The 12,096-nt window shown below is 42.9% G+C and overlaps 2 protein-coding genes across 2 annotated transcripts in view; both read right to left on the reverse strand.

Annotated features, from left to right (window-relative positions):
- The window catches only part of srsf5b (serine and arginine rich splicing factor 5b), a 327,173-nt gene that overhangs the window by 35,319 nt on the left and 279,758 nt on the right, over positions 1 to 12,096 (reverse strand). The window lies entirely within an intron of this gene.
- The window catches only part of susd6 (sushi domain containing 6), a 41,520-nt gene that overhangs the window by 27,622 nt on the left and 1,802 nt on the right, over positions 1 to 12,096 (reverse strand). The gene's annotated exons all lie outside the window — the stretch shown is intronic.

Below are 12,096 nucleotides of genomic sequence, written 5' to 3' on the forward strand. Positions count from 1 at the left end.
TCAGAGCAACCGAGAGAGAGGGAGAGAGAGAGAGAGAAATAGGGCCTGCTCATGATGTAGTTGGATTATTGTTACAGTGAATGCATGACTGAGTCGATGGTTGCGTTTGTGCTCGCGCATTTCCTGTTCTCATGCTGGGGTTCAGCAGACAGAGGCCTGTTCCCTCCCACAGCCAAGCCCCCTAGACAGACAACAATAAACATTCTCCAGCTCGCTGTCTCTTCCCGTCTCTTCCACTGTGGGTGATGCAACGTATATATTTCAAAAGGTAGGATTACTGGGACAACAGCTGTGAGAGAGCAACAGTTTCTCTATTAGTTGCTGTCAATTCCCCCCCACGAAGTCACCACCAGCTGCTTATTTTCACCTGAAAGCGAGGAGTTCACCAGGAGAATGCATGATGTGGAGGTTACTGCATGCCATCTCTCTGAACAGAGGTATACGAGTCACTGGTGCAGTGACAAGGACATATACCCTGCCGGTTTCCCCCCTTGAACACTGGCAATTATATTTGTTGGTGGAGTGTCTGGCCAAGCTGGAAGCACCACAGCTGGGAATCGATAACCTGGCATGGCCAGACCAATATCACTGCGTACTGCGTAGATTTTTTTTTTTTTTAAACATATGTTTATTCATTTTCTTTACAGTACAAAGAAGTATTTTCAAAACAATTGACATATATTTTTTTCTCCCCACATCCCCATGGCAGCACACATACAAACAAAATCTTATCACAAAATGTTTTGACAATAATAAATACAGAACAAAAATAAATAAATAATGACATAAAAATAAAATAAAACGAAAATAAAACACATTACATACAGTTAAACAAACAAATGTTCAATGTCTACTGCGTAGATATTAGTCTGGAACGTCGGTGTGGAGTGCCAGACCAAGCTGCCCAGGGCTATTTTTTATAGCTGTGGGATAATGCAACACAGTTTTCCGCTCCACGAAGGGAGGGCCTTTCGCCCTTTAGTTTTAGACCGCGGCGGAGGCCGACGATTAGTAAATCCTCGTCCCCCCTACAATGAACACAGGGGAGCGCTCCCTACCCCACTGACGCCCGTCTCACCCAATCACAAGCCGCGGAACTCCTTCCAGCCCCTCCCTTCGTGGGAATGTCCCTCCCTTCGTGGGGATTCGTCTGGTTTCCAGGCTAGTTCTTGGCCAATACCACGTTAGCGACGGTAGGATCCTGGTCAAGCTTTCAATGCGGGTCAAAATGGTTAAGCTGTGTCTGTAGCATTTGTGGACCTCAGAAAGAGGGTTTGTTTTCTTACCTTGTTATGAGCAAACTAGTCCATTCCATGAATTATTTAGCTCCGCTGTGCAGTTTAATAGTAAATATTAGAAATAAAAATAGGCTCTCATTGACTTCCATTGTAACGGGGGAAACAACTCTCAAAGTCAATCTTTTAGCACATAAAGCAAACACAACAAAGGCTGATTCTGACAGGTTATCACATCAGGAAAACGCATGCAGTTTTATTTTCGTCTTTTAAGATAGATTTATAAAGTAGCTAGTTTTGGTTGAAGCGGTAATGCAGCGTTCCCAACTCTCGCGGGGACATCTTGCGAGGTTTCGTTTGTAAACAAGACGCCACGCTGTTTGAGATGCACCCAGCTGCAGCCTCGCAGACGAGCAGTCCCAGACACTTCTCCTAAAGTGTCTTCTAAAGTGTCTCCCTCAAACACGTCCATTGTGTATGTTTTTAGCGACAAGCAGACGACATAAAATACGTTTGTTTACATCCCCGTAGTGGCTCAATGGCATTCCAATAATACACTTCAGGAGTGGGTGTACAGATTTGGACCAATCAGATCGTTTTTTACTTAACGCGAACAGAAGTGATTCGGTCGGCGTAGGCATACCTACCGGATCTTCTTTGTACACAAATTAGTCAAAACAAGAAAAAGTAGATTTTTTTATTAAAAATATAACCGCATGAGTTTTCCTGATGTGATATCCTGTCAGAATCAGCTTTTGTTGTGTTCGTTTATGTGCTAAAAGAGTGACATTGAGAGCCGTTTCCCTGTTACAATGGAAGTCAATGAAAGCCTAATTTTATTTCTAATATTTGTTTAAGTGCCAGGGACGTATTCCCGTATCTAAATCAATTATGCACTGGTTGCCATGCCCGTAAAGACATATTTAAATTACTTTTTTTTTTAAACGCCCTCTCTTTTTTTATAATGGGAGAATTGGCACTCAGAGCCTAAACTGGTGACCACCAGGTGGCGCTGAAGGAGTTACAACGGAGCAAAATAATTAATGGAATGGACTAGTTTGAACCCCCTTTCTGAGGTCCACACATACTACAGCAAATATATTTATTGACACCGCTTAACCCGCATTGAAAGCTTGACCAGGATCCTTACTTAGTAACCGTCGTTAGTAACTAACGTGGTATTGGCCAAGAACGGGCTGGGGTGGGACTTAGCGAAGGGCAAATTGAAGCCCAGTCTCATCGCTGCAGATTTACTCTCTTGCCCCATTGCTCATAGTCAAACTGTAATGTTGTTACGTGTGAATTCAAGCTTATTCAATGTTTGCTTTTGCATTCGTTATCAGTGGCTTCAGATACGAGAATCTGCTCAAATTAGTTTAGAGCATAGTCAGCATGCAATGGCTTATGGCTACAACACTTTAAAAAGTGCTGGTGGCCTGAGAAACACCCCTCCACCCACTAACCAGACTCACTTCGCTTCCCAAAAGCAATTGTTGTTTGATTAGTGGGGGATGGGGAATGGGGGTGCAGGGGAAGTACACGATCATTACATAAATGAGATCCAGGTGCACGTGGGTTGTGTTGTGTGAGTGAGATTCCAGTGAATTAGCCAGTAACAGTAGCTGGACTTGTTGGGAGACGAGAAGGCAGTGTATATCCTCTGGAGAGGCCAGGAGGTCCATTACTGCTACACGGGGATGCTGAGCTAATGGCTACGGTAATGGCAAGGCTGCATTGTGAGAGACGCCAATTTGATTGCAGAGCTCGGTGCTGCTGCATTGCCGTTGGCACTGCCACAGAGGGACTCAGGGCTTATGTGATGAGACGGCATGTGGGCGAATGCACACACATATCTTACACACACACACACACACACACACACACACACACACACACACACACACACACACACACACACACACACACACACACACACACACACACACACACACACACACACACACACACACACACACACACGGCACAGTAATACAAAACCAGCACCCTTCCTACCACACTGCTTGCCACCTTTCCATTCTTTTTCGCAAGGGAAGGGAAGAGGGGTACCTGCATGCAGCACCAGCTGGTGGGAGAGAATGACGCAAGTTGCTTTTGGCAGGACAGCTTGGCTACTGCATCCTGCCAAAAGGCAGATACTCAAGAACACGAGCACCAGACCTGCATCGGCAGTATGATCACAGATGCTTTCTCTGTGTTGGCATCATTACATCGTCGCTGCTTATGGCCACGGTTACACCACAAGGCTTCTACAATTACTCAGATGAGTTCCAGTCTGAAGAATGCAAGCCCATACTGTGACAAGGACAACACAAAAGTTAAACGCAGATCAAAATGACACTTTGTGTACTGCTCTCGTGTAATAGTGTTTATAAATATAATCACCAAATTAACTGACTCCCTGAGGCAGCTGGGATCTGAATATTGACTGGCCAGGACATTTGCAAAGTGAAACTTAAGCAGAATTTGCTTAATTGCTTTCACACAAGAGTCTGAGAGAGGAGAAAGCCATTAATTGTGTGTTATGGTATTCTGCAAACTCAAAGTACAGCAGTCCAATTAAATGGAACAAGATGGCTTGGTGCCTTCGGGGGATCCCCCACCACCCTTTTTTTGGTTTCCCAACATCTAATACCTCCTTCATTTGCCAGAAACTCAGTTGACAAGCTCTGTATTCTTCTCTTTATTTACAGTCCTTTACTGCATTGCCATATAAGTGATGCAGTCAATGGGATAATGATTTAGATTTTAGAGGGCAACTAGAGTGCAAAAGCATTAGCATGGGTGGGTTAGCCTAAATGTATTCATGAACTGAAAGTCAGCTGTTCAGCTTGGGTTTGAGTTTGTCTCTGTTTTTGTCAGACCAGTATTTTATTTGACCTTCCTTTGAAAATTGTGAACGAGGAAGGAGCTAGTCCAAGGCCCCGGTGAAACAGATTTGCTTTACGACAATATGTTGTGAAGCAGTAATAGCAAAAATAATTGTAAGTGTGGCCTTTCAACATTTGTTTTTTAAACGATCATACTGGTGGTCTGACCACCATTGATATTACTGCCAGTACTGCCAACCATTTCCAAAGCATATCACGGCTTGTCATTCAATTCCATTCATTTCAGTAAGGAATGAAAAGCAATTTGCTGAAACTTCAAACTTGCATAGGTAGGCATTGGTGCCTGTGAAATGGAAATGAGCAAAGCAGCTGCATACCCACTATTAAGGGGGGCAAAGTTACATGTTTTTGACTGTTGCTCCACCCACTTCCAGTCATAACTAGGCTATCATGGAGAGGTAGGCCCTTTGGAGAGGCTCTATACAGGACCAAAAGATATTGTAGATTTTAAAGTCTTCTATTATGAACCAGCACTTTACAACTAGAACTACCTTTTCATTGTCTCCACCAGGCCGAAGGCATGTGGGGAGAGTATGTTTTGCACTCCGTCCGTCCGTGTGTCCGTCCGTCCGTCCGTCCGTGTGTCCGTGTGTCCGTGAGCAGCTAATCTCGGCCACCGTTAACCCGGTCGATGCCAAATTTTGCACACACACTCCCTGGATGCCAACGATGAACCTCTGCCCCAAACTTTCCAGAACGGCCTGTTATAGCGCCACCAGGAGGCCGCTTTGTGCAAAACAAGTTTTTGCACAGTACACCTACAGATTTTGTCCAAACATCACGCAAATTGGTACACAGTCTCTCTAGAGCCATTCAACGAAACCGGTCTTTCAGATTTCTCACACTCCATCCTGATTGGTTAAGATTGGCTTCCAAAGTTCACAGGAGTGCTCAGTTTCAAACAAAATGCTGCAAATCATGAACACATCGCGTGATTTCCGTGAAATTGTGCACCCACATTCCCACTAGGCCGAGGACAAAATGCCACATCAACAATTTCAACTCAGCCTCAAGGTGGCGCTATAACTGGCCGAAAAGTGTTTTTACCTCTAACTGCACGGATCTGTGGATAACTTTGTATGCCAACTCCCTAGAGGCCAAGGAAAAACCTTTGCCTGGAATTTTTCACATCTGCTCTTTATAGCGCCACCAGGAGGCCGACATATGTAAAACACATTTTCTATTATTACCTTCAGATTTTATCCAAATTTCACGCAAATTGGTACACATGATCTCCATAGTCATGTGATCAAGGCAGGTTTTTTGATTTCTCATATTCCATCCTGATTGGCCACGATTGGCTCCTACAGTTTTCAGGAGTAGCCCGCTTTGTACAAATCGCCACAACTCCTCAACGCAGCGTCCGATTGCGATGAAACTGTGCACGCATATTCCCACTAGGCTGAGGAATAAATCCTGGTGGAGACCTGTGCCCAGAAGGGCACTTTTTCTAGTTTGATGTTTTTTCTTATGGTTGACTCTCCCAGTTTAGCTAATGAGCACCTTCAATCAATTAAATTATACTCGGCAACCCGCTTCACTTTTTCATTTTGAAAAGTCTAGCTTAAGACTGAATTACAAAGGATATTCAAACATCCATAACTTATTAATTGCAGAATGTCATGTTTAGTCAACACTTAGTCAACACTAGAAAATGGGCTAGTGTTTATTATAGCCAATTCGAATGTGTTGTGAAGCTATGTTCTGTATGGACGGTATGTTCCTTTAAAGATATGATCAGCAAACTTTGTGCATGGACCTTGTAGATTTTAATAACATAATTATTTCCAGACAGATATGCTGTGATATTTGCACATCAAGCTACTTACTTAAACACATGCTTTGCTTTAAGAGCAGTACAGAAACAAAGTCTTGCTACTAACTGCATATGAGTAACAAACTACTATCATAAGCTTGAATTAGGTTGAATCACTGTGTCAGAGCCACTGGAACAAGACCACTTAAGTGAAATGCAGTAACATAATTTCAGTAAAGGCTTCCAAATGACAACCATAGATTTCTTAGTGAATTACCTTACTTATGATAGTAGACTCAGTGCATGTAGTAGGGTAGCCTAGTAAATCACAAGCCTAATATATCTCGTTGTGAGGGGTATCCCACTTTGGCTGAGGGGTGGATGTTTGATTTCCCATGAGACACAGGTTTGAAACCAGGTGGTTGCGTGAGTGTAGAATGACAAGAAATACTATGTGCAATAGCACTTACCGTTCTTGGCTTGCTTCAAGAACGTTAACCATTACCCTGTTAGACAAAATAAAAAGCCTACTTCCTTGTTTGATATGTCAAAGTGCTGGAACAGGGTACAAAATACAGTACAGCTAAAATTCAGCAGCATGTCAACAAAACACAACTGGCATAAAAGGACATAGAATCATAAAATCACTCTATGGCCCTCTCCAGGGGTATGGTGTTTAAATAGACTTAGACAACATAGTCAACATCAGACTAGTATTTGTGCTCAGTCATGGCCTAAAAAGGAAGCAGAATCGATCAGTCACCAAAAAACCCAGACAAGCCTTACCGGGAAACCGGTTGGTCCAGTTGTGACCTTTCATGACTCATCTTCTGCCAGGAGCTGCAAACGCAGTCCAAACATAGTCCAAAAGCACTAGATGCAGCTGATCACAGCTCTCTGTGAGATTACAGGATCAGCAGGACTGCAGAGAATGTCCTTATGAGAGAAACGCTGCCACTGCCAAAACAGACTGAAGTCACCCTCTGTTCACTCTAAGGTAGCACTGTAAAAAGATGGGCTGTGTGGTGCTGCATCATCACACTAAAATGTGTTCAACAGCGACACAATAAGTCATACTTTAGTCATATTATTTTATTTCAATGTAAAAATTATATTTGGGTATGTCTAGATATTATTTAGCTAGATTACAGGTACACAAATCTCATTGATCTTCTGCACTATATCAAATGCAGAATGTGCTTTTTTTCCTCTAACTCTAATAATAAGTTGGCCATTTCCTTTGGAAAGATGGCAATTTCTTTGGAAAGCATTCACTGTTATGTACAGTACTAGTTGATGGCAGGTTTGCGTGGCTGTTGGATCTGTGGTTAATGGTTATACACTATTTATTCCTGTTCAAGCATGTGTGGATTGGAAAAGCATTCATACTTTTGTTATTCATGTGACCATCCCAATTCTGGCCATACAAGTCTAGGTGATCAGATCTTCAATGCACCTTAGGTTAATTTACTGTACTAAGGACACAGGCCTACTCAGGTACCACGCAAGTGGGAACAGTGCAAGTTGTGAATGCATGTGGCAAGTTTTAACTCAGTTGATGGGTTTTGCCCGGAGTTATACCTCAGAGAGACACCTGTGTTCCTGAAATGTATACATGGATTGACAATGACATGCTATGTACATGCATGTACTGTACATGCTACCACTGCACACGCTACCACTTAGACTGGTGTAGTGACACAAACAAGCCAGTGGTTGGGTTGGTCAATCAGGGAAGCCATTGCCGCCCCTCACTTCACACAAGTGTGGTTTTTGATTCCTATAAATAGCTATAGTGTAGATTGTGTCTGAAAACAAACATTAAATGCCATTGACAATAAATGGAGAATTTACATCATATGTGTGAGCAAATCGGCTGGATATGTATGTCGTGGCACCCCTTGGCCAATAAGGGACCACCATTCTTGATGATGTACGATGATAAGAGCGCCCCTCGCTTCACATGCATGCCTGTCAGGGTGTGATTTGTCTGTTCTGGACAACAACCGGTCCGATGAGTTACCAATCAGCACATACCATACCCGAGTCATAGGCAGCACACGGCCAAGTTTGAAGTAGATCGTGGCGGGGTTATTCCAGGGAAAGATAGAAAGCCACACAAAAACTCACACAGGTTTCTGCCATTCTGCTACTAGATAGATGTGTGATTTAGCTCTATCAGATTACAAAGGATGCAGGTAAAGTCATACAGAAAGAGGGTCAATGAAACTAAAGTCTCAAAAAAGGCTCTTATTCACCACTTGTGCACTCCACACTTCCTGATGATGCATGTTGATCTTGGTATCTATGAGATTTATAATAGTAAAAAAAAAAGGGCAACCCTGTTTCAGAAACCAACCAGCTAGCCTGCCAGGCTGCTACTGTGGCTTCTCAGCTGCCTATAGGCTCTGGTGCTCAAAGGGAGCTGGGTATAGCTGTGTAACAGACATGTGTCGAGGAAGAGAGAAACAGCCGTGAAGAGATTGCCACCCGATAGGCCCCAGTGCTGCTAATGGCCTCAGCCTCTGGTGGAGGAGCCAGGCTGGGCCCATGGAGGGAGTCCTGAGAAGAGGCAACGTAGAAAGGCCCCTTTGTTGTCAAGAAGTATGTGGTCTAAACTAAAGCCCTGCCGGGCCCAGGCATCCCTCCTTAGTCTTACTGCTACAGCCAGCAGGATGAAGAGGAGGGTTGGAGAGGATAAGAGAGATAAGAAAAAAGGAGAGAATTAGCAGACCCACAGAATATTTCGCTCCACGACGATGTACACAGTGTTTGAGTGTCCCAAAAGGAGGAGGGGTCTATGGCAAGCCGCTTTAACTTTTAATCGCTCCACCCTCCTATCTGTAATATGTTTTAGATATCCAAAACCACGTTTCTCCTAGTCAAAACTGCATTCTCACTAGTCATAATTGTAATTATAGATATCCATAGTAACATTCGTACTAGTAGAAATTGTATTTCAAGATATCTAGAATTCAGTTCTTCCTAGTTCCAATTAATGTTTCGGATATCTACAATGACATTCCTCCTATCCTGTCATTTCAGATATCCATAACCTCATTCTTCCTAGTTTTGATAGTGACAGCGAGAGAGACAGGAAAGGCAGAAAGAGAGCAGGGGAAAGACACAGCAAATAGTCCGGCCGACCGGAAGTCGAACCGAGGAGGACGTGCTGAAGAAGGCATCCTGCGTGGGCCCTTGTGATACGCGCCCCAAACATTTGCCTATCGGGTTGCCCTGCATACTAGATTTTTAAATATGTTGTGCATGTGGAACTTTGGCATAAAGGTGGCAATAAGAGGAAATGGAATGGCCATGGGGTCCCCAAAATCAATAGGGTCCATCTTCCAGGGAGCACAAATGCTCTCAACATTTTTCATGCCAATGGCTTTAAAATAAAGGCCATGGGGTAACCAAAATCAGTAGGGTTACCGTTCATCTTACGGGAACCTGTAGTTTGGGAGAAATTGTTTGGGAACAAACTGTTGTAGAAGGATGATAGGGGGGGGGCACGGTGGCACAGTCGGTAGTGCTGTCGCCTCACAGCTAGAAGGTCCTGGCCTGGGTTCGATCCCGGGACGCTGTGGGCGTGTTCCCTCCTCCGCGTCATCAGTGCCCATACCCGAGGCTGGGTTGGCGAAAGGGCCTTTCTGTGTGGAGTTTGCATGTTCTCCCCGTGTCCCCTAGGGTAGGTATACCCTCACAAAAAACATGCAGTAATCCTGATCTCTAAACTACCTACCCCTGGCCAGCCGGGGCACCTGATGGAGGGGAAAGGAACTGGTCGGAATAACGTGTTCCCTCCACTCGCTATGTCTGGCTGGGGAAATTCCCCCCTGTCAGGTGAAAAGAAGCAGCTTGGAGTCCTCATGCATAGAAGGAAGCATGAGGTCAGTCCGCTGCCCCCCAGGTTGGCAGAGGAAGTGTAGCGCCCAGGATTACATCAGATAATTGACACTGGGTGGGAAAAAAATGAGTTGCAAAATCGTGGGATGAAAATGTAATATATACCACCGTTCCAACTATGGGATTGAAAATATATTCACAGTGCAAAGCCGTTGAAAGGAGGATTTTTAAACCTCCATAAGTCGGATTCTAGGATCGCTGTCCTTGGTGGATTTTCTGCCATCCACATTTCGGATTTAATTTGTGCCTTTGTACCGCGACGCTGCCGCCATGTAAAAACTTCTGACGAAAGGTAAAGAGTGTGTTGGGTGGGTAAAAGGTAACGTATGTATGTATGTATACTGTAAGAATGGTGGTCCCTTATTGGCTGTTGATGGTGACGTAAAAGGTAACTAAGTTACGCTCAAGGTAGTTATAAGGTCAGTAACGGGTCTAAAGGATTTAGAACAGCAGTTGTAATAGGCAATTAGTTAGTAGCAGACTAGCAGTACTTGCGTGTACAATTACTTCGTTACTGTAGCCTACTTAAGTACACGTTTTGAGAATTTGTACTTTTATTTACTATTTTTATTTTTCTGTACTTTTACTTCGTTACATTTACAAGTAAAAAATCATACTTTTAATCCGCTACATTAAAATTGGACACCTTTCGTTACTCGCTACACATTTCCGCGCGAAATATGCGCAATCTCCGCATAAAGTTTATAAAGTCATCGCCTCACTCATTCGTTCACATTCACACAGAAGCATGGTGGTGCGGTGTCTCTCTCTCTCTCTCTCTCTCTAAATGAGTCTACTAAACTTGCAGTTATTGCAGTTCTGTTTTCGTCACTAGGCTAGGGCTACACATCTTAATGTCAAGAAAGGTTACACGACTCACCCATCCAGGTGATTGCAATAATAATCACTGTAGGCCTAGTCTTACCGTGCATTGCATGTAAACGTCTGTGGAACGGGATTGTCGTTAAAGTTGATATCGGTTTCACTTTCTCCCCCAATAATGTAATCCACATGTGCATAGACATATAGCCTACACTTACTGTAGGCTTTTTTGACTAGATTTAGAAGACATTTTCAAGCTCTTGCTACTGAAATGATCGATTATTTTTATGGAGAAATCATTTAACATGCATCTCAATGGGAGACAGTTTGCCCTCGCAGAGTGGAGTGGGTGGGGCTTAATTAGTGAAGGGCTAATTATAATGCGTGAATTCACGCAATTATGTCTGTTTTGCAAATTGCAATGGCTCTCCCCATTCTCCCCTAAATGACTGTGGACCCCTATCTGAAATATAATTTTGTGTGAGCTTGCTTGCACCCTGAGGGTGCGTAAACACAAACATTGTCCTAACACAAACATTATGCCATTGATAATGAATGGCCAGTTTCTAGTGTTTATCCCAACACAAACATTAAATGCCATTGATAATGAATGGCCAGTTTCTAGTGTTTATCCCAACACAAACACTATGCCATTGATAATGAATGGCCAGTTTCTAGTGTTTATCCCAACACAAACATTATGCCATTGATAATGAATGGCCAGTTTCTAGTGTTGATCCTAACAAACATTAAATGCCATTGATAATGAATGGCCAGTTTCTAGTGTTTATTCCAACACAAACATTAAATGCGAGATGAGTGTTGAAATAAAGCCACTTTTGGACTTAATGTCTTTGTAGGCATTTTGAAAAGCATGTTAACACTTTTTACTTTGTAATTTTTACTTTTATACTTAAGTACATTTTACACCGGGTACTTTTTGTACTTAAGTACATTTAATTTTAGGTACTTTTATACTTTTACTTGCAAATTGCAATGGCTCTCCCCATTCTCCCCTAAATGACTGTGGACCCCCATCTGAAATATATTTTTGTGTGAGCTTGCTTGCACCCTGAGGGTGCGTAAACACAAACATTGTCCCAACACAAACATTATGCCATTGATAATGAATGGCCAGTTTCTAGTGTTTATCCCAACACAAACATTAAATGCCATTGATAATGAATGGCCAGTTTCTAGTGTTTATCCCAACACAAACATTATGCCATTGATAATGAATGGCCAGTTTCTAGTGTTTATCCCAACACAAACATTATGCCATTGATAATGAATGGCCAGTTTCTAGTGTTGATCCTAACAAACATTAAATGCCATTGATAATGAATGGCCAGTTTCTAGTGTTTATTCCAACACAAACATTAAATGCGAGATGAGTGTTGAAATAAAGCCACTTTTGGACTTAATTTCTTTGTAGGCATTTTGAAAAGCATGTTAACACTTTTTACTT

This window comes from Protomyctophum parallelum, assembly GCF_964188405.1.
Source record: "Protomyctophum parallelum genome assembly, chromosome: 19".
NCBI classification, from domain to species: domain Eukaryota; kingdom Metazoa; phylum Chordata; class Actinopteri; order Myctophiformes; family Myctophidae; genus Protomyctophum; species Protomyctophum parallelum.